General features: G+C 38.6%; 14 non-coding genes across 14 annotated transcripts; all 14 read right to left on the bottom strand.

Moving 5' to 3' along the window:
- Positions 1-62: 62 nt before the first annotated feature.
- Positions 63-135, bottom strand: TRNAR-CCG (transfer RNA arginine (anticodon CCG)). Its single transcript has one exon. It is a non-coding gene; the product is annotated as a tRNA-Arg (tRNA).
- An 821-nt stretch (positions 136-956) lies between these two features.
- Positions 957-1,029, bottom strand: TRNAR-CCG (transfer RNA arginine (anticodon CCG)). The gene has a single exon. It is a non-coding gene; the product is annotated as a tRNA-Arg (tRNA).
- Positions 1,030-1,850: 821 nt separating this feature from the next.
- On the bottom strand, positions 1,851-1,923 carry TRNAR-CCG (transfer RNA arginine (anticodon CCG)). The gene has a single exon. It is a non-coding gene; the product is annotated as a tRNA-Arg (tRNA).
- An 822-nt stretch (positions 1,924-2,745) lies between these two features.
- Positions 2,746-2,818, bottom strand: TRNAR-CCG (transfer RNA arginine (anticodon CCG)). Its single transcript has one exon. It is a non-coding gene; the product is annotated as a tRNA-Arg (tRNA).
- An 822-nt stretch (positions 2,819-3,640) lies between these two features.
- On the bottom strand, positions 3,641-3,713 carry TRNAR-CCG (transfer RNA arginine (anticodon CCG)). Its single transcript has one exon. It is a non-coding gene; the product is annotated as a tRNA-Arg (tRNA).
- An 821-nt stretch (positions 3,714-4,534) lies between these two features.
- Positions 4,535-4,607, bottom strand: TRNAR-CCG (transfer RNA arginine (anticodon CCG)). The gene has a single exon. It is a non-coding gene; the product is annotated as a tRNA-Arg (tRNA).
- An 824-nt stretch (positions 4,608-5,431) lies between these two features.
- TRNAR-CCG (transfer RNA arginine (anticodon CCG)) lies at positions 5,432-5,504 on the bottom strand. Its single transcript has one exon. It is a non-coding gene; the product is annotated as a tRNA-Arg (tRNA).
- An 820-nt stretch (positions 5,505-6,324) lies between these two features.
- TRNAR-CCG (transfer RNA arginine (anticodon CCG)) lies at positions 6,325-6,397 on the bottom strand. Its single transcript has one exon. It is a non-coding gene; the product is annotated as a tRNA-Arg (tRNA).
- An 821-nt stretch (positions 6,398-7,218) lies between these two features.
- Positions 7,219-7,291, bottom strand: TRNAR-CCG (transfer RNA arginine (anticodon CCG)). The gene has a single exon. It is a non-coding gene; the product is annotated as a tRNA-Arg (tRNA).
- An 826-nt stretch (positions 7,292-8,117) lies between these two features.
- Positions 8,118-8,190, bottom strand: TRNAR-CCG (transfer RNA arginine (anticodon CCG)). Its single transcript has one exon. It is a non-coding gene; the product is annotated as a tRNA-Arg (tRNA).
- A 1,712-nt stretch (positions 8,191-9,902) lies between these two features.
- TRNAR-CCG (transfer RNA arginine (anticodon CCG)) lies at positions 9,903-9,975 on the bottom strand. The gene has a single exon. It is a non-coding gene; the product is annotated as a tRNA-Arg (tRNA).
- Positions 9,976-10,794: 819 nt separating this feature from the next.
- On the bottom strand, positions 10,795-10,867 carry TRNAR-CCG (transfer RNA arginine (anticodon CCG)). The gene has a single exon. It is a non-coding gene; the product is annotated as a tRNA-Arg (tRNA).
- An 819-nt stretch (positions 10,868-11,686) lies between these two features.
- TRNAR-CCG (transfer RNA arginine (anticodon CCG)) lies at positions 11,687-11,759 on the bottom strand. The gene has a single exon. It is a non-coding gene; the product is annotated as a tRNA-Arg (tRNA).
- Positions 11,760-15,245: 3,486 nt separating this feature from the next.
- Positions 15,246-15,318, bottom strand: TRNAR-CCG (transfer RNA arginine (anticodon CCG)). Its single transcript has one exon. It is a non-coding gene; the product is annotated as a tRNA-Arg (tRNA).
- Positions 15,319-19,575: the final 4,257 nt, after the last annotated feature.

Below are 19,575 nucleotides of genomic sequence, written 5' to 3'. Positions count from 1 at the left end.
GGTACTGAGCTTTTAGATTCATGAACAATAGAGCTTCAAACAGTCAACACTTTAAAATCCAATGACCCAGGTGGGACTTGAACCCACAATCCCCAGCTCCGGAGGCTGATGCCTTCTCCATTAGGCCACTGGGCCTTGTTGACAGCTTAAAACATACGTGACAGACAATAGTCCTCTCATCACTCATGTGTCTGACAGCTATCCCTCTTGACTCCATTGCATATACCTGACATACCAATTAGAAACTTCGGAAATATTTCTTTCTTGCGAAGATTGTAAACATGTTACACTATCCATGGGTAAAACTTCTTTCCTACCCTAAAGGAATTGAAACTCTAAATCAAGATGACATATTCGGCTGTCCATCAGACAGTTTTTTTTTTTAATTGAAAAACAAGGATATTTTTACTGCTACCGTATGGAGCGCTAGCAAAGACTGATAGACACCCAACTGCTGTACTCTGCATTTCTGAATGGCTGTTCTTCGGCACAGCACACACAAACCTGTACAAGTAACACACATTCCTTTCCCTTTTTGTCTGAGTTCAAACCCCTTTCCTTGGATCAGCCTCTCCAATTACAGTGTCTTCTTCCGCATCCTTGGCTCCATCTTGTGGTAAGGGTGGATAATAATTAAACATGTATAATACTGCTAATGGTCCAAGAAGTCTTTTTGAAATTGTTTTTGAAGATAAAGAGTAATGAAAAGGCAAGATCAGTTAATTCAACATGAGTAATTTTAAGAGTTGTTCTTCTCATTAATGACTTGCACAACATTTAAATTAAGGGGAAAACAACTAGTTTATAAGCTACTTATAGTCCGATTCGTATGTTTCGCAAGATCAACAATGTTGCTTACAATTATATATGTTTCAGAACTCAACTGAGTAGGAAGGTACTGAGCTTTTAGATTCATGAACAATAGAGCTTCAAAGAGTCAACACTTTAAAATCCAATGACCCAGGTGGGACTTGAACCCACAATCCCCAGCTCCGGAGGCTGATGCCTTCTCCATTAGGCCACTGGGCCTTATTGACAGCCTAAAACATACGTGACAGAGAATAGTCCTCTCATCACTCATGTGTCTGACAGCTATCCCTCTTGACTCCATTGCATATACCTGACATACCAATTAGAAACTTCGGAAATATTTCTTTCTTGCGAAGATTGTAAACATGTTACACTATCCATGGGTAAAACTTCTTTCCTACCCTAAAGGAATTGAAACTCTAAATCAAGATGACATATTCGGCTGTCCATCAGACAGTTTTTTTTTTAAATTGAAAAACAAGGATATTTTTACTGCTACCATATGGAGCGCTAGCAAAGACTGATAGACACCCAACTGCTGTACTCTGCATTTCTGAATGGCTGTTCTTCGGCACAGCACACACAAACCTGTACAAGTAACACACATTCCTTTCCCTTTTTGTCTGAGTTCAAACCCCTTTCCTTGGATCAGCCTCTCCAATTACAGTGTCTTCTTCCGCATCCTTGGCTCCATCTTGTGGTAAGGGTGGATAATAATTAAACATGTATAATACTGCTAATGGTCCAAGAAGTCTTTTTGAAATTGTTTTTGAAGATAAAGAGTAATGAAAAGGCAAGATCAGTTAATTCAACATGAGTAATTTTAAGAGTTGTTCTTCTCATTAATGACTTGCACAACATTTAAATTAAGGGGAAAACAACTAGTTTATAAGCTACTTATAGTCCGATTCGTATGTTTCGCAAGATCAACAATGTTGCTTACAATTATATATGTTTCAGAACTCAACTGAGTAGGAAGGTACTGAGCTTTTAGATTCATGAACAATAGAGCTTCAAAGAGTCAACACTTTAAAATCCAATGACCCAGGTGGGACTTGAACCCACAATCCCCAGCTCCGGAGGCTGATGCCTTCTCCATTAGGCCACTGGGCCTTACTGACAGCCTAAAACATACGTGACAGAGAATAGTCCTCTCATCACTCATGTGTCTGACAGCTATCCCTCTTGACTCCATTGCATATACCTGACATAAAAAATTAGAAACTTCGGAAATATTTCTTTCTTGCGAAGATTGTAAACATGTTACACTATCCATGGGTAAAACTTCTTTCCTACCCTAAAGGAATTGAAACTCTAAATCAAGATGACATATTCGGCTGTCCATCAGACAGTTTTTTTTTTAAATTGAAAAACAAGGATATTTTTACTGCTACCGTATGGAGCGCTAGCAAAGACTGATAGACACCCAACTGCTGTACTCTGCATTTCTGAATGGCTGTTCTTCGGCACAGCACACACAAACCTGTACAAGTAACACACATTCCTTTCCCGTTTTGTCTGAGTTGGAACCCTTTTCCTTGGATCAGCCTCTCCAATTACAGTGTCTTCTTCCGCATCTTTGGCTCCATCTTGTGGTAAGGGTGGATAATAATTGAACATGTATAATACTGCTAATGGTCCAAGAAGTCTTTTTGAAATTGTTTTTGAAGATAAAGAGTAATGAAAAGGCAAGACCAGTTAATCCAACATGAGTAATTTTAAGAGTTGTTCTTCTCATTAATGACTTGCACAACATTTAAATTAAGGGGAAAACAACTAGTTTATAAGCTACTTATAGTCCGATTCGTATGTTTCGCAAGATCAACAATGTGGCTTACAATTATATATGTTTCAGAATTCAACTGAGTAGGAAGGTACTGAGCTTTTAGATTCATGAACAATAGAGCTTCAAACAGTCAACACCTTAAAATCCAATGACCCAGGTGGGACTTGAACCCACAATCCCCAGCTCCGGAGGCTGATGCCTTCTCCATTAGGCCACTGGGCCTTGTTGACAACCTAAACCATACGTGACAGACAATAGTCCTCCGATCACTCATGTGTCCGACAGCTATCCCTCCTGACTCCATTGCATATACCTGACATACCAATTAGAAACTTCGGAAATATTTCTTTCTTGCGAAAGATTGTAAATATGTTACACTATCCATGGGTAAAACTTCTTTCCTACCCTAAAGGAATTGAAACTCTAAATCAAGATGACATATTCGGCTGTCCATCAGACAGTTTTTTTTTAAAATTGAAAAACAAGGATATTTTTACTGCTACCGTATGGAGCGCTAGCAAAGACTGATAGACACCCAACTGCTGTACTCTGCATTTCTGAATGGCTGTTCTTCGGCACAGCACACACAAACCTGTACAAGTAACACACATTCCTTTCCCTTTTTGTCTGAGTTCAAACCCCTTTCCTTGGATCAGCCTCTCCAATTACAGTGTCTTCTTCCGCATCCTTGGCTCCATCTTGTGGTAAGGGTGGATAATAATTAAACATGTATAATACTGCTAATGGTCCAAGAAGTCTTTTTGAAATTGTTTTTGAAGATAAAGAGTAATGAAAAGGCAAGATCAGTTAATTCAACATGAGTAATTTTAAGAGTTGTTCTTCTCATTAATGACTTGCACAACATTTAAATTAAGGGGAAAACAACTAGTTTATAAGCTACTTATAGTCCGATTCGTATGTTTCGCAAGATCAACAATGTTGCTTACAATTATATATGTTTCAGAACTCAACTGAGTAGGAAGGTACTGAGCTTTTAGATTCATGAACAATAGAGCTTCAAAGAGTCAACACTTTAAAATCCAATGACCCAGGTGGGACTTGAACCCACAATCCCCAGCTCCGGAGGCTGATGCCTTCTCCATTAGGCCACTGGGCCTTGTTGACAACCTAAACCATACGTGACAGACAATAGTCCTCCGATCACTCATGTGTCCGACAGCTATCCCTCCTGACTCCATTGCATATACCTGACATACCAATTAGAAACTTCGGAAATATTTCTTTCTTGCGAAAGATTGTAAATATGTTACACTATCCATGGGTAAAACTTCTTTCCTACCCTAAAGGAATTGAAACTCTAAATCAAGATGACATATTCGGCTGTCCATCAGACAGTTTTTTTTTTAAATTGAAAAACAAGGATATTTTTACTGCTACCGTATGGAGCGCTAGCAAAGACTGATAGACACCCAACTGCTGTACTCTGCATTTCTGAATGACTGTTCTTCGGCACAGCACACACAAACCTGTACAAGTAACACACATTCCTTTCCCTTTTTGTCTGAGTTCAAACCCCTTTCCTTGGATCAGCCTCTCCAATTACAGTGTCTTCTTCTGCATCTTTGGCTCCATCTTGTGGTAAGGGTGGATAATAATTAAACATGTATAATACTGCTAATGGTCCAAGAAGTCTTTTTGAAATTGTTTTTGAAGATAAAGAGTAATGAAAAGGCAAGACCAGTTAATCCAACATGAGTAATTTAAAGAGTTGTTCTTCTCATTAATGACTTGCACAACATTTAAATTAAGGGGAAACAACTAGTTTATAAGCTACTTATAGTCCGATTCGTATGTTTCGCAAGATCAACAATGTGGCTTACAATTATATATGTTTCAGAATTCAACTGAGTAGGAAGGTACTGAGCTTTTAGATTTATGAACAATTGAGCTTCAAACAGTCAACACCTTAAAATCCAATGACCCAGGTGGGACTTGAACCCACAATCCCCAGCTCCGGAGGCTGATGCCTTCTCCATTAGGCCACTGGGCCTTATTGACAGCCTAAAACATACGTGACAGACAATAGTCCTCTCATCACTCATGTGTCTGACAGCTATCCCTCTTGACTCCATTGCATATACCTGACATACCAATTAGAAACTTCGGAAATATTTCTTTCTTGCAAAGATTGTAAACATGTTACACTATCCATGGGTAAAACTTCTTTCCTACCCTAAAGGAATTGAAACTCTAAATCAAGATGACATATTCGGCTGTCCATCAGACAGTTTTTTTTTTTTAAATTGAAAAACAAGGATATTTTTACTGCTACCGTATGGAGCGCTAGCGAAGACTGATAGACACCCAACTGCTGCACTCTGCCTTTCTGAATGACTGTTCTTCGGCACAGCACACACAAACCTGTACAAGTAACACACATTCCTTTCCCGTTTTGTCTGAGTTGGAACCCTTTTCCTTGGATCAGCCTCTCCAATTACAGTGTCTTCTTCCGCATCTTTGGCTCCATCTTGTGGTAAGGGTGGATAATAATTGAACATGTATAATACTGCTAATGGTCCAAAAGTCTTTTTGAAATTGTTTTTGAAGATAAAGAGTAATGAAAAGGCAAGACCAGTTAATCCAACATGAGTTTAATTTTAAGAGTTGTTCTTCTCATTAATGACTTGCACAACATTTAAATTAAGGGGAAAACAACTAGTTTATAAGCTACTTATAGTCCGATTCATATGTTTCGCAAGATCAACAATGTGGCTTACAATTATATATGTTTCAGAATTCAACTGAGTAGGAAGGTACTGAGCTTTTAGATTCATGAACAATAGAGCTTCAAACAGTCAACACCTTAAAATCCAATGACCCAGGTGGGACTTGAACCCACAATCCCCAGCTCCGGAGGCTGATGCCTTCTCCATTAGGCCACTGGGCCTTGTTGACAGCTTAAAACATACGTGACAGACAATAGTCCTCTCATCACTCATGTGTCTGACAGCTATCCCTCTTGACTCCATTGCATATACCTGACATACCAATTAGAAACTTCGGAAATATTTCTTTCTTGCGAAGATTGTAAACATGTTACACTATCCATGAATAAAACTTCTTTCCTACCCTGAAGGAATTGAAACTCTAAATCAAGATGACATATTCGGCTGTCCATCAGACAGTTTTTTTTTTAAATTGAAAAACAAGGATATTTTTACTGCTACCGTATGGAGCGCTAGCAAAGACTGATAGACACCCAACTGCTGTACTCTGCATTTCTGAATGACTGTTCTTCGGCACAGCACACACAAACCTGTACAAGTAACACACATTCCTTTCCCTTTTTGTCTGAGTTCAAACCCCTTTCCTTGGATCAGCCTCTCCAATTACAGTGTCTTCTTCTGCATCTTTGGCTCCATCTTGTGGTAAGGGTGGATAATAATTAAACATGTATAATACTGCTAATGGTCCAAGAAGTCTTTTTGAAATTGTTTTTGAAGATAAAGAGTAATGAAAAGGCAAGACCAGTTAATCCAACATGAGTAATTTAAAGAGTTGTTCTTCTCATTAATGACTTGCACAACATTTAAATTAAGGGGAAACAACTAGTTTATAAGCTACTTATAGTCCGATTCGTATGTTTCGCAAGATCAACAATGTGGCTTACAATTATATATGTTTCAGAATTCAACTGAGTAGGAAGGTACTGAGCTTTTAGATTCATGAACAATAGAGCTTCAAACAGTCAACACCTTAAAATCCAATGACCCAGGTGGGACTTGAACCCACAATCCCCAGCTCCGGAGGCTGATGCCTTCTCCATTAGGCCACTGGGCCTTGTTGACAACCTAAACCATACGTGACAGACAATAGTCCTCCGATCACTCATGTGTCCGACAGCTATCCCTCCTGACTCCATTGCATATACCTGACATACCAATTAGAAACTTCGGAAATATTTCTTTCTTGCGAAAGATTGTAAATATGTTACACTATCCATGGGTAAAACTTCTTTCCTACCCTAAAGGAATTGAAACTCTAAATCAAGATGACATATTCGGCTGTCCATCAGACAGTTTTTTTTTTAAATTGAAAAACAAGGATATTTTTACTGCTACCGTATGGAGCGCTAGCAAAGACTGATAGACACCCAACTGCTGTACTCTGCATTTCTGAATGACTGTTCTTCGGCACAGCACACACAAACCTGTACAAGTAACACACATTCCTTTCCCTTTTTGTCTGAGTTCAAACCCCTTTCCTTGGATCAGCCTCTCCAATTACAGTGTCTTCTTCTGCATCTTTGGCTCCATCTTGTGGTAAGGGTGGATAATAATTAAACATGTATAATACTGCTAATGGTCCAAGAAGTCTTTTTGAAATTGTTTTTGAAGATAAAGAGTAATGAAAAGGCAAGACCAGTTAATCCAACATGAGTAATTTAAAGAGTTGTTCTTCTCATTAATGACTTGCACAACATTTAAATTAAGGGGAAACAACTAGTTTATAAGCTACTTATAGTCCGATTCGTATGTTTCGCAAGATCAACAATGTGGCTTACAATTATATATGTTTCAGAATTCAACTGAGTAGGAAGGTACTGAGCTTTTAGATTCATGAACAATAGAGCTTCAAACAGTCAACACCTTAAAATCCAATGACCCAGGTGGGACTTGAACCCACAATCCCCAGCTCCGGAGGCTGATGCCTTCTCCATTAGGCCACTGGGCCTTGTTGACAGCTTAAAACATATGTGACAGACAATAGTCCTCTCATCACTCATGTGTCTGACAGCTATCCCTCTTGACTCCATTGCATATACCTGACATACCAATTAGAAACTTCGGAAATATTTCTTTCTTGCAAAGATTGTAAACATGTTACACTATCCATGGGTAAAACTTCTTTCCTACCCTAAAGGAATTGAAACTCTAAATCAAGATGACATATTCGGCTGTCCATCAGACAGTTTTTTTTTTTTTAAATTGAAAAACAAGGATATTTTTACTGCTACCGTATGGAGCGCTAGCGAAGACTGATAGACACCCAACTGCTGCACTCTGCATTTCTGAATGACTGTTCTTCGGCACAGCACACACAAACCTGTACAAGTAACACACATTCCTTTCCCGTTTTGTCTGAGTTGGAACCCTTTTCCTTGGATCAGCCTCTCCAATTACAGTGTCTTCTTCCGCATCTTTGGCTCCATCTTGTGGTAAGGGTGGATAATAATTGAACATGTATAATACTGCTAATGGTCCAAGAAGTCTTTTTGAAATTGTTTTTGAAGATAAAGAGTAATGAAAAGGCAAGACCAGTTAATCCAACATGAGTTTAATTTTAAGAGTTGTTCTTCTCATTAATGACTTGCACAACATTTAAATTAAGGGGAAAACAACTAGTTTATAAGCTACTTATAGTCCGATTCATATGTTTCGCAAGATCAACAATGTGGCTTACAATTATATATGTTTCAGAATTCAACTGAGTAGGAAGGTACTGAGCTTTTAGATTCATGAACAATAGAGCTTCAAACAGTCAACACCTTAAAATCCAATGACCCAGGTGGGACTTGAACCCACAATCCCCAGCTCCGGAGGCTGATGCCTTCTCCATTAGGCCACTGGGCCTTGTAGACAGCTTAAAACATACGTGACAGACAATAGTCCTCTCATCACTCATGTGTCTGACAGCTATCCCTCTTGACTCCATTGCATATACCTGACATACCAATTAGAAACTTCGGAAATATTTCTTTCTTGCGAAAGATTGTAAATATGTTACACTATCCATGGGTAAAACTTCTTTCCTACCCTAAAGGAATTGAAACTCTAAATCAAGATGACATATTCGGCTGTCCATCAGACAGTTTTTTTTTAAATTGAAAAACAAGGATATTTTTACTGCTACCGTATGGAGCGCTAGCAAAGACTGATAGACACCCAACTGCTGTACTCTGCATTTCTGAATGGCTGTTCTTCGGCACAGCACACACAAACCTGTACAAGTAACACACATTCCTTTCCCTTTTTGTCTGAGTTCAAACCCCTTTCCTTGGATCAGCCTCTCCAATTACAGTGTCTTCTTCCGCATCCTTGGCTCCATCTTGTGGTAAGGGTGGATAATAATTAAACATGTATAATACTGCTAATGGTCCAAGAAGTCTTTTTGAAATTGTTTTTGAAGATAAAGAGTAATGAAAAGGCAAGACCAGTTAATTCAACATGAGTAATTTTAAGAGTTGTTCTTCTCATTAATAACTTGCACAACATTTAAATTAAGGGGAAAACAACTAGTTTATAAGCTACTTATAGTCCGATTCGTATGTTTCGCAAGATCAACAATGTTGCTTACAATTATATATGTTTCAGAACTCAACTGAGTAGGAAGGTACTGAGCTTTTAGATTCATGAACAATAGAGCTTCAAAGAGTCATCACTTTAAAATCCAATGACCCAGGTGGGACTTGAACCCACAATCCCCAGCTCTGGAGGCTGATGCCTTCTCCATTAGGCCACTGGGCCTTATTGACAGCCTAAAACATACGTGACAGAGAATAGTCCTCTCATCACTCATGTGTCTGACAGCTATCCCTCTTGACTCCATTGCATATACCTGACATACCAATTAGAAACTTCGGAAATATTTCTTTCTTGCGAAGATTGTAAACATGTTACACTATCCATGGGTAAAACTTCTTTCCTACCCTAAAGGAATTGAAACTCTAAATCAAGATGACATATTCGGCTGTCCATCAGACAGTTTTTTTTTTAAATTGAAAAACAAGGATATTTTTACTGCTACCGTATGGAGCGCTAGCAAAGACTGATAGACACCCAACTGCTGTACTCTGCATTTCTGAATGACTGTTCTTCGGCACAGCACACACAAACCTGTACAAGTAACACACATTCCTTTCCCTTTTTGTCTGAGTTCAAACCCCTTTCCTTGGATCAGCCTCTCCAATTAGTGTCTTCTTCCGCATCCTTGGCTCCATCTTGTGGTAAGGGTGGATAATAATTAAACATGTATAATACTGCTAATGGTCCAAGAAGTCTTTTTGAAATTGTTTTTGAAGATAAAGAGTAATGAAAAGGCAAGACCAGTTAATCCAACATGAGTAATTTAAAGAGTTGTTCTTCTCATTAATGACTTGCACAACATTTAAATTAAGGGGAAACAACTAGTTTATAAGCTACTTATAGTCCGATTCGTATGTTTCGCAAGATCAACAATGTGGCTTACAATTATATATGTTTCAGAATTCAACTGAGTAGGAAGGTACTGAGCTTTTAGATTCATGAACAATAGAGCTTCAAACAGTCAACACCTTAAAATCCAATGACCCAGGTGGAACTTGAACCCACAATCCCCAGCTCCGGAGGCTGATGCCTTTTCCATTAGGCCACTGGGCCTTGTTGACAACCTAAACCATACGTGACAGACAATAGTCCTCCGATCACTCATGTGTCCGACAGCTATCCCTCCTGACTCCATTGCATATACCTGACATACCAATTAGAAACTTCGGAAATATTTCTTTCTTGCGAAAGATTGTAAATATGTTACACTATCCATGGGTAAAACTTCTTTCCTACCCTAAAGGAATTGAAACTCTAAATCAAGATGACATATTCGGCTGTCCATCAGACAGTTTTTTTTTTTAATTGAAAAACAAGGATATTTTTACTGCTACCGTATGGAGCGCTAGCAAAGACTGATAGACACCCAACTGCTGTACTCTGCATTTCTGAATGGCTGTTCTTCGGCACAGCACACACAAACCTGTACAAGTAACACACATTCCTTTCCCTTTTTGTCTGAGTTCAAACCCCTTTCCTTGGATCAGCCTCTCCAATTAGTGTCTTCTTCCGCATCCTTGGCTCCATCTTGTGGTAAGGGTGGATAATAATTAAACATGTATAATACTGCTAATGGTCCAAGAAGTCTTTTTGAAATTGTTTTTGAAGATAAAGAGTAATGAAAAGGCAAGACCAGTTAATCCAACATGAGTAATTTAAAGAGTTGTTCTTCTCATTAATGACTTGCACAACATTTAAATTAAGGGGAAACAACTAGTTTATAAGCTACTTATAGTCCGATTCGTATGTTTCGCAAGATCAACAATGTGGCTTACAATTATATATGTTTCAGAATTCAACTGAGTAGGAAGGTACTGAGCTTTTAGATTCATGAACAATAGAGCTTCAAACAGTCAACACCTTAAAATCCAATGACCCAGGTGGAACTTGAACCCACAATCCCCAGCTCCGGAGGCTGATGCCTTTTCCATTAGGCCACTGGGCCTTGTTGACAACCTAAACCATACGTGACAGACAATAGTCCTCCGATCACTCATGTGTCCGACAGCTATCCCTCCTGACTCCATTGCATATACCTGACATACCAATTAGAAACTTCGGAAATATTTCTTTCTTGCGAAAGATTGTAAATATGTTACACTATCCATGGGTAAAACTTCTTTCCTACCCTAAAGGAATTGAAACTCTAAATCAAGATGACATATTCGGCTGTCCATCAGACAGTTTTTTTTTTAATTGAAAAACAAGGATATTTTTACTGCTACCGTATGGAGCGCTAGCAAAGACTGATAGACACCCAACTGCTGTACTCTGCATTTCTGAATGGCTGTTCTTCGGCACAGCACACACAAACCTGTACAAGTAACACACATTCCTTTCCCTTTTTGTCTGAGTTCAAACCCCTTTCCTTGGATCAGCCTCTCCAATTAGTGTCTTCTTCCGCATCCTTGGCTCCATCTTGTGGTAAGGGTGGATAATAATTAAACATGTATAATACTGCTAATGGTCCAAGAAGTCTTTTTGAAATTGTTTTTGAAGATAAAGAGTAATGAAAAGGCAAGACCAGTTAATTCAACATGAGTAATTTTAAGAGTTGTTCTTCTCATTAATGACTTGCACAACATTTAAATTAAGGGGAAAACAACTAGTTTATAAGCTACTTATAGTCCGATTCGTATGTTTCGCAAGATCAACAATGTTGCTTACAATTATATATGTTTCAGAACTCAACTGAGTAGGAAGGTACTGAGCTTTTAGATTCATGAACAATAGAGCTTCAAAGAGTCAACACTTTAAAATCCAATGACCCAGGTGGGACTTGAACCCACAATCCCCAGCTCCGGAGGCTGATGCCTTCTCCATTAGGCCACTGGGACTTATTGACAGCCTAAAACATACGTGACAGAGAATAGTCCTCTCATCACTCATGTGTCTGACAGCTATCCCTCTTGACTCCATTGCATATACCTGACATACCAATTAGAAACTTCGGAAATATTTCTTTCTTGCGAAGATTGTAAACATGTTACACTATCCATGGGTAAAACTTCTTTCCTACCCTAAAGGAATTGAAACTCTAAATCAAGATGACATATTCGGCTGTCCATCAGACAGTTTTGTTTTTTTAAATTGAAAAACAAGGATATTTTTACTGCTACCGTATGGAGCGCTAGCGAAGACTGATAGACACCCAACTGCTGCACTCTGCATTTCTGAATGACTGTTCTTCGGCACAGCACACACAAACCTGTACAAGTAACACACATTCCTTTCCCGTTTTGTCTGAGTTGGAACCCTTTTCCTTGGATCAGCCTCTCCAATTACAGTGTCTTCTTCCGCATCTTTGGCTCCATCTTGTGGTAAGGGTGGATAATAATTGAACATGTATAATACTGCTAATGGTCCAAGAAGTCTTTTTGAAATTGTTTTTGAAGATAAAGAGTAATGAAAAGGCAAGACCAGTTAATCCAACATGAGTAATTTAAAGAGTTGTTCTTCTCATTAATGACTTGCACAACATTTAAATTAAGGGGAAACAACTAGTTTATAAGCTACTTATAGTCCGATTCGTATGTTTCGCAAGATCAACAATGTGGCTTACAATTATATATGTTTCAGAATTCAACTGAGTAGGAAGGTACTGAGCTTTTAGATTCATGAACAATAGAGCTTCAAACAGTCAACACCTTAAAATCCAATGACCCAGGTGGGACTTGAACCCACAATCCCCAGCTCCAGAGGCTGATGTCTTCTCCATTAGGCCACTGGGCCTTGTTGACAACCTAAACCATACGTGACAGACAATAGTCCTCCGATCACTCATGTGTCCGACAGCTATCCCTCCTGACTCCATTGCATATACCTGACATACCAATTAGAAACTTCGGAAATATTTCTTTCTTGCGAAAGATTGTAAATATGTTACACTATCCATGGGTAAAACTTCTTTCCTACCCTAAAGGAATTGAAACTCTAAATCAAGATGACATATTCGGCTGTCCATCAGACAGTTTTTTTTTTTAATTGAAAAACAAGGATATTTTTACTGCTACCGTATGGAGCGCTAGCAAAGACTGATAGACACCCAACTGCTGTACTCTGCATTTCTGAATGGCTGTTCTTCGGCACAGCACACACAAACCTGTACAAGTAACACACATTCCTTTCCCTTTTTGTCTGAGTTCAAACCCCTTTCCTTGGATCAGCCTCTCCAATTAGTGTCTTCTTCCGCATCCTTGGCTCCATCTTGTGGTAAGGGTGGATAATAATTAAACATGTATAATACTGCTAATGGTCCAAGAAGTCTTTTTGAAATTGTTTTTGAAGATAAAGAGTAATGAAAAGGCAAGACCAGTTAATCCAACATGAGTAATTTTAAGAGTTGTTCTTCTCATTAATGACTTGCACAACATTTAAATTAAGGGGAAAACAACTAGTTTATAAGCTACTTATAGTCCGATTCGTATGTTTCGCAAGATCAACAATGTTGCTTACAATTATATATGTTTCAGAACTCAACTGAGTAGGAAGGTACTGAGCTTTTAGATTCATGAACAATAGAGCTTCAAACAGTCAACACTTTAAAATCCAATGACCCAGGTGGGACTTGAACCCACAATCCCCAGCTCCGGAGGCTGATGCCTTCTCCACTGGGCCTTGTTGACAGCCTAAAACATACGTGACAGACAATAGTCCTCTCATCACTCATGTGTCTGACAGCTATCCCTCTTGACTCCATTGCATATACCTGACATACCAATTAGAAACTTCGGAAATATTTCTTTCTTGCGAAAGATTGTAAATATGTTACACTATCCATGGGTAAAACTTCTTTCCTACCCTAAAGGAATTGAAACTCTAAATCAAGATGACATATTCGGCTGTCCATCAGACAGTTTTTTTTTTAAATTGAAAAACAAGGATATTTTTACTGCTACCGTATGGAGCGCTAGCAAAGACTGATAAACACCCAACTGCTGTACTCTGCATTTCTGAATGGCTGTTCTTCGGCACAGCACACACAAACCTGTACAAGTAACACACATTCCTTTCCCTTTTTGTCTGAGTTGAAACCCCTTTCCTTGGATCAGCCTCTCCAATTACAGTGTCTTCTTCCGCATCTTTGGCTCCATCTTGTGGTAAGGGTGGATAATAATTAAACATGTATAATACTGCTAATGGTCCAAGAAGTCTTTTTGAAATTGTTTTTGAAGATAAAGAGTAATGAAAAGGCAAGACCAGTTAATCCAACATGAGTAATTTAAAGAGTTGTTCTTCTCATTAATGACTTGCACAACATTTAAATTAAGGGGAAACAACTAGTTTATAAGCTACTTATAGTCCGATTCGTATGTTTCGCAAGATCAACAATGTGGCTTACAATTATATATGTTTCAGAATTCAACGGAGTAGGAAGGTACTGAGCTTTTAGATTCATGAACAATAGAGCTTCAAACAGTCAACACCTTAAAATCCAATGACCCAGGTGGGACTTGAACCCACAATCCCCAGCTCCGGAGGCTGATGCCTTCTCCACTGAGCCTTGTTGACAGCCTTAAACATACGTGACAGACAATAGTCCTCTCATCACTCATGTGTCTGACAGCTATCCCTCTTGACTCCATTGCATATACCTGACATACCAATTAGAAACTTCGGAAATATTTCTTTCTTGCGAAAGATTGTAAATATGTTACACTATCCATGGGTAAAACTTCTTTCCTACCCTAAAGGAATTGAAACTCTAAATCAAGATGACATATTCGGCTGTCCATCAGACAGTTTTTTTTTTTAATTGAAAAACAAGGATATTTTTACTGCTACCGTATGGAGCGCTAGCAAAGACTGATAAACACCCAACTGCTGTACTCTGCATTTCTGAATGGCTGTTCTTCGGCACAGCACACACAAACCTGTACAAGTAACACACATTCCTTTCCCTTTTTGTCTAAGTGAAACCCCTTTCCTTGGATCAGCCTCTCCAATTACAGTGTCTTCTTCCGCATCTTTGGCTCCATCTTGTGGTAAGGGTGGATAATAATTAAACATGTATAATACTGCTAATGGTCCAAGAAGTCTTTTTGAAATTGTTTTTGAAGATAAAGAGTAATGAAAAGGCAAGACCAGTTAATCCAACATGAGTAATTTAAAGAGTTGTTCTTCTCATTAATGACTTGCACAACATTTAAATTAAGGGGAAACAACTAGTTTATAAGCTACTTATAGTCCGATTCGTATGTTTCGCAAGATCAACAATGTGGCTTACAATTATATATGTTTCAGAATTCAACGGAGTAGGAAGGTACTGAGCTTTTAGATTCATGAACAATAGAGCTTCAAACAGTCAACACCTTAAAATCCAATGGCCCGGGTGGGACTTGAACCCACAATCCCCAGCTCCGGAGGCTGATGCCTTCTCCATTAGGCCACTGGGCCTTGTTGACAGCTTAAAACATACGTGACAGACAATAGTCCTCTCATCACTCATGTGTCTGACAGCTATCCCTCTTGACTCCATTGCATATACCTGACATACCAATTAGAAACTTCGGAAATATTTCTTTCTTGCGAAGATTGTAAACATGTTACACTATCCATGGGTAAAACTTCTTTCCTACCCTAAAGGAATTGAAACTCTAAATCAAGATGACATATTCGGCTGTCCATCAGACAGTTTTTTTTTTTTAAATTGAAAAACAAGGATATTTTTACTGCTACCGTATGGAGCGCTAGCGAAGACTGATAGACACCCAACTGCTGCACTCTGCATTTCTGAATGACTGTTCTTCGGCACAGCACACACAAACCTGTACAAGTAACACACATTCCTTTCCCGTTTTGTCTGAGTTGGAACCCTTTTCCTTGGATCAGCCTCTCCAATTACAGTGTCTTCTTCCGCATCTTTGGCTCCATCTTGTGGTAAGGGTGGATAATAATTGAACATGTATAATACTGCTAATGGTCCAAGAAGTCTTTTTGAAATTGTTTTTGAAGATAAAGAGTAATGAAAAGGCAAGACCAGTTAATCCAACATGAGTAATTTAAAGAGTTGTTCTTCTCATTAATGACTTGCACAACATTTAAATTTAGGGGAAACAACTAGTTTATAAGCTACTTATAGTCCGATTCGTATGTTTCGCAAGATCAACAATGTGGTTTACAATTATATATGTTTCAGAATTCAACGGAGTAGGAAGGTACTGAGCTTTTAGATTCATGAACAATAGAGCTTCAAACAGTCAACACCTTAAAATCCAATGACCCAGGTGGGACTTGAACCCACAATCCCCAGCTCCGGAGGCTGATGCCTTCTCCACTGGGCCTTGTTGACAGCCTAAAACATACGTGACAGAGAATAGTCCTCTCATCACTCATGTGTCTGACAACTATCCCTCTTGACTCCATTGCATATACCTGACATACCAATTAGAAACTTCGGAAATATTTCTTTCTTGCGAAAGATTGTAAATATGTTACACTATCCATGGGTAAAACTTCTTTCCTACCCTAAAGGAATTGAAACTCTAAATCAAGATGACATATTCGGCTGTCCATCAGACAGTTTTTTTTTTTAATTGAAAAACAAGGATATTTTTACTGCTACCGTATGGAGCGCTAGCAAAGACTGATAAACACCCAACTGCTGTACTCTGCATTTCTGAATGGCTGTTCTTCGGCACAGCACACACAAACCTGTACAAGTAACACACATTCCTTTCCCTTTTTGTGTGAGTTGAAACCCCTTTCCTTGAATCAGCCTCTCCAATTACAGTGTCTTCTTCTGCATCTTTGGCTCCATCTTGTGGTAAGGGTGGATAATAATTAAACATGTATAATACTGCTAATGGTCCAAGAAGTCTTTTTGAAATTGTTTTTGAAGATAAAGAGTAATGAAAAGGCAAGACCAGTTAATCCAAAATGAGTAATTTAAAGAGTTGTTCTTCTCATTAATGACTTGCACAACATTTAAATTAAGGGGAAAACAACTAGTTTATAAGCTACTTATAGTCCGATTCGTATGTTTCGCAAGATCAACAATGTGGCTTACAATTATATATGTTTCAGAATTCAACGGAGTAGGAAGGTACTGAGCTTTTAGATTCATGAACAATAGAGCTTCAAACAGTCAACACCTTAAAATCCAATGACCCAGGTGGGACTTGAACCCACAATCCCCAGCTCTGGAGGCTGATGCCTTCTCCATTAGGCCACTGGGCCTTATTGACAGCCTAAAACATACGTGACAGAGAATAGTACTCTCATCACTCATGTGTCTGACAGCTATCCCTCTTGACTCCATTGCATATACCTGACATACCAATTAGAAACTTCGGAAATATTTCTTTCTTGCGAAGATTGTAAACATGTTACACTATCCATGGGTAAAACTTCTTTCCTACCCTAAAGGAATTGAAACTCTAAATCAAGATGACATATTCGGCTGTCCATCAGACAGTTTTGTTTTTTTAAATTGAAAAACAAGGATATTTTTACTGCTACCGTATGGAGCGCTAGCGAAGACTGATAGACACCCAACTGCTGCACTCTGCATTTCTGAATGACTGTTCTTCGGCACAGCACACACAAACCTGTACAAGTAACACACATTCCTTTCCCGTTTTGTCTGAGTTGGAACCCTTTTCCTTGGATCAGCCTCTCCAATTACAGTGTCTTCTTCCGCATCTTTGGCTCCATCTTGTGGTAAGGGTGGATAATAATTGAACATGTATAATACTGCTAATGGTCCAAGAAGTCTTTTTGAAATTGTTTTTGAAGATAAAGAGTAATGAAAAGGCAAGACCAGTTAATCCAACATGAGTAATTTAAAGAGTTGTTCTTCTCATTAATGACTTGCACAACATTTAAATTAAGGGGAAACAACTAGTTTATAAGCTACTTATAGTCCGATTCGTATGTTTCGCAAGATCAACAATGTGGCTTACAATTATATATGTTTCAGAATTCAACTGAGTAGGAAGGTACTGAGCTTTTAGATTCATGAACAATAGAGCTTCAAACAGTCAACACCTTAAAATCCAATGACCCAGGTGGGACTTGAACCCACAATCCCCAGCTCCGGAGGCTGATGCCTTCTCCACTGGGCCTTGTTGACAGCCTAAAACATACGTGACAGACAATAGTCCTCTCATCACTCATGTGTCTGACAGCTATCCCTCTTGACTCCATTGCATATACCTGACATACCAATTAGAAACTTCGGAAATATTTCTTTCTTGCGAAAGATTGTAAATATGTTACACTATCCATGGGTAAAACTTCTTTCCTACCCTAAAGGAATTGAAACTCTAAATCAAGATGACATATTCGGCTGTCCATCAGACAGTTTTTTTTTTAAATTGAAAAACAAGGATATTTTTACTGCTACAGTATGGAGCGCTAGCAAAGACTGATAGACACCCAACTGCTGTACTCTGCATTTCTGAATGGCTGTTCTTCGGCACAGCACACACAAACCTGTACAAGTAACACACATTCCTTTCCCGTTTTGTCTGAGTTGAAACCCCTTTCCTTGGATCAGCCTCTCCAATTACAGTGTCTTCTTCTGCATCTTTGGCTCCATCTTGTGGTAAGGGTGGATAATAATTAAACATGTATAATACTGCTAATGGTCCAAGAAGTCTTTTTGAAATTGTTTTTGAAGATAAAGAGTAATGAAAAGGCAAGACCAGTTAATCCAACATGAGTAATTTAAAGAGTTGTTCTTCTCATTAATGACTTGCACAACATTTAAATTAAGGGGAAAACAACTAGTTTATAAGCTACTTATAGTCCGATTCGTATGTTTCGCAAGATCAACAATGTGGCTTACAATTATATATGTTTCAGAATTCAACTGAGTAGGAAGGTACTGAGCTTTTAGATTCATGAACAATAGAGCTTCAAACAGTCAACACCTTAAAATCCAATGACCCAGGTGGGACTTGATCCCACAATCCCCAGCTCCGGAGGCTGATGCCTTCTCCACTGGGCCTTGTTGACAGCCTAAAACATACGTGACAGACAATAGTCCTCTCATCACTCATGTGTCTGACAGCTATCCCTCTTGACTCCATTGCATATACCTGACATACCAATTAGAAACTTCGGAAATATTTCTTTCTTGCGAAAGATTGTAAATATGTTACACTATCCATGGGTAAAACTTCTTTCCTACCCTAAAGGAATTGAAACTCTAAATCAAGATGACATATTCGGCTGTCCATCAGACAGTTTTTTTTTTAAATTGAAAAACAAGGATATTTTTACTGCTACCGTATGGAGCGCTAGCAAAGACTGATAGACACCCAACTGTTGTACTCTGCATTTCTGAATGGCTGTTCTTCGGCACAGCACACACAAACCTGTACAAGTAACACACATTCCTTTCCCTTTTTGTCTGAGTTGAAACCCCTTTCCTTGGATCAGCCTCTCCAATTACAGTGTCTTCTTCTGCATCTTTGGCTCCATCTTGTGGTAAGGGTGGATAATAATTAAACATGTATAATACTGCTAATGGTCCAAGAAGTCTTTTTGAAATTGTTTTTGAAGATAAAGAGTAATGAAAAGGCAAGACCAGTTAATCCAACATGAGTAATTTAAAGAGTTGTTCTTCTCATTAATGACTTGCACAACATTTAAATTAAGGGGAAAACAACTAGTTTATAAGCTACTTATAGTCCGATTCGTATGTTT

The sequence above is a fragment of the Eleutherodactylus coqui genome, chromosome 6 (genome assembly GCF_035609145.1).
Source record: "Eleutherodactylus coqui strain aEleCoq1 chromosome 6, aEleCoq1.hap1, whole genome shotgun sequence".
In the NCBI taxonomy this organism is placed as follows: domain Eukaryota; kingdom Metazoa; phylum Chordata; class Amphibia; order Anura; family Eleutherodactylidae; genus Eleutherodactylus; species Eleutherodactylus coqui.
Note: the sequence above shows the minus strand (reverse complement) of the source record. Positions and strands in the feature narration are given on the sequence as shown.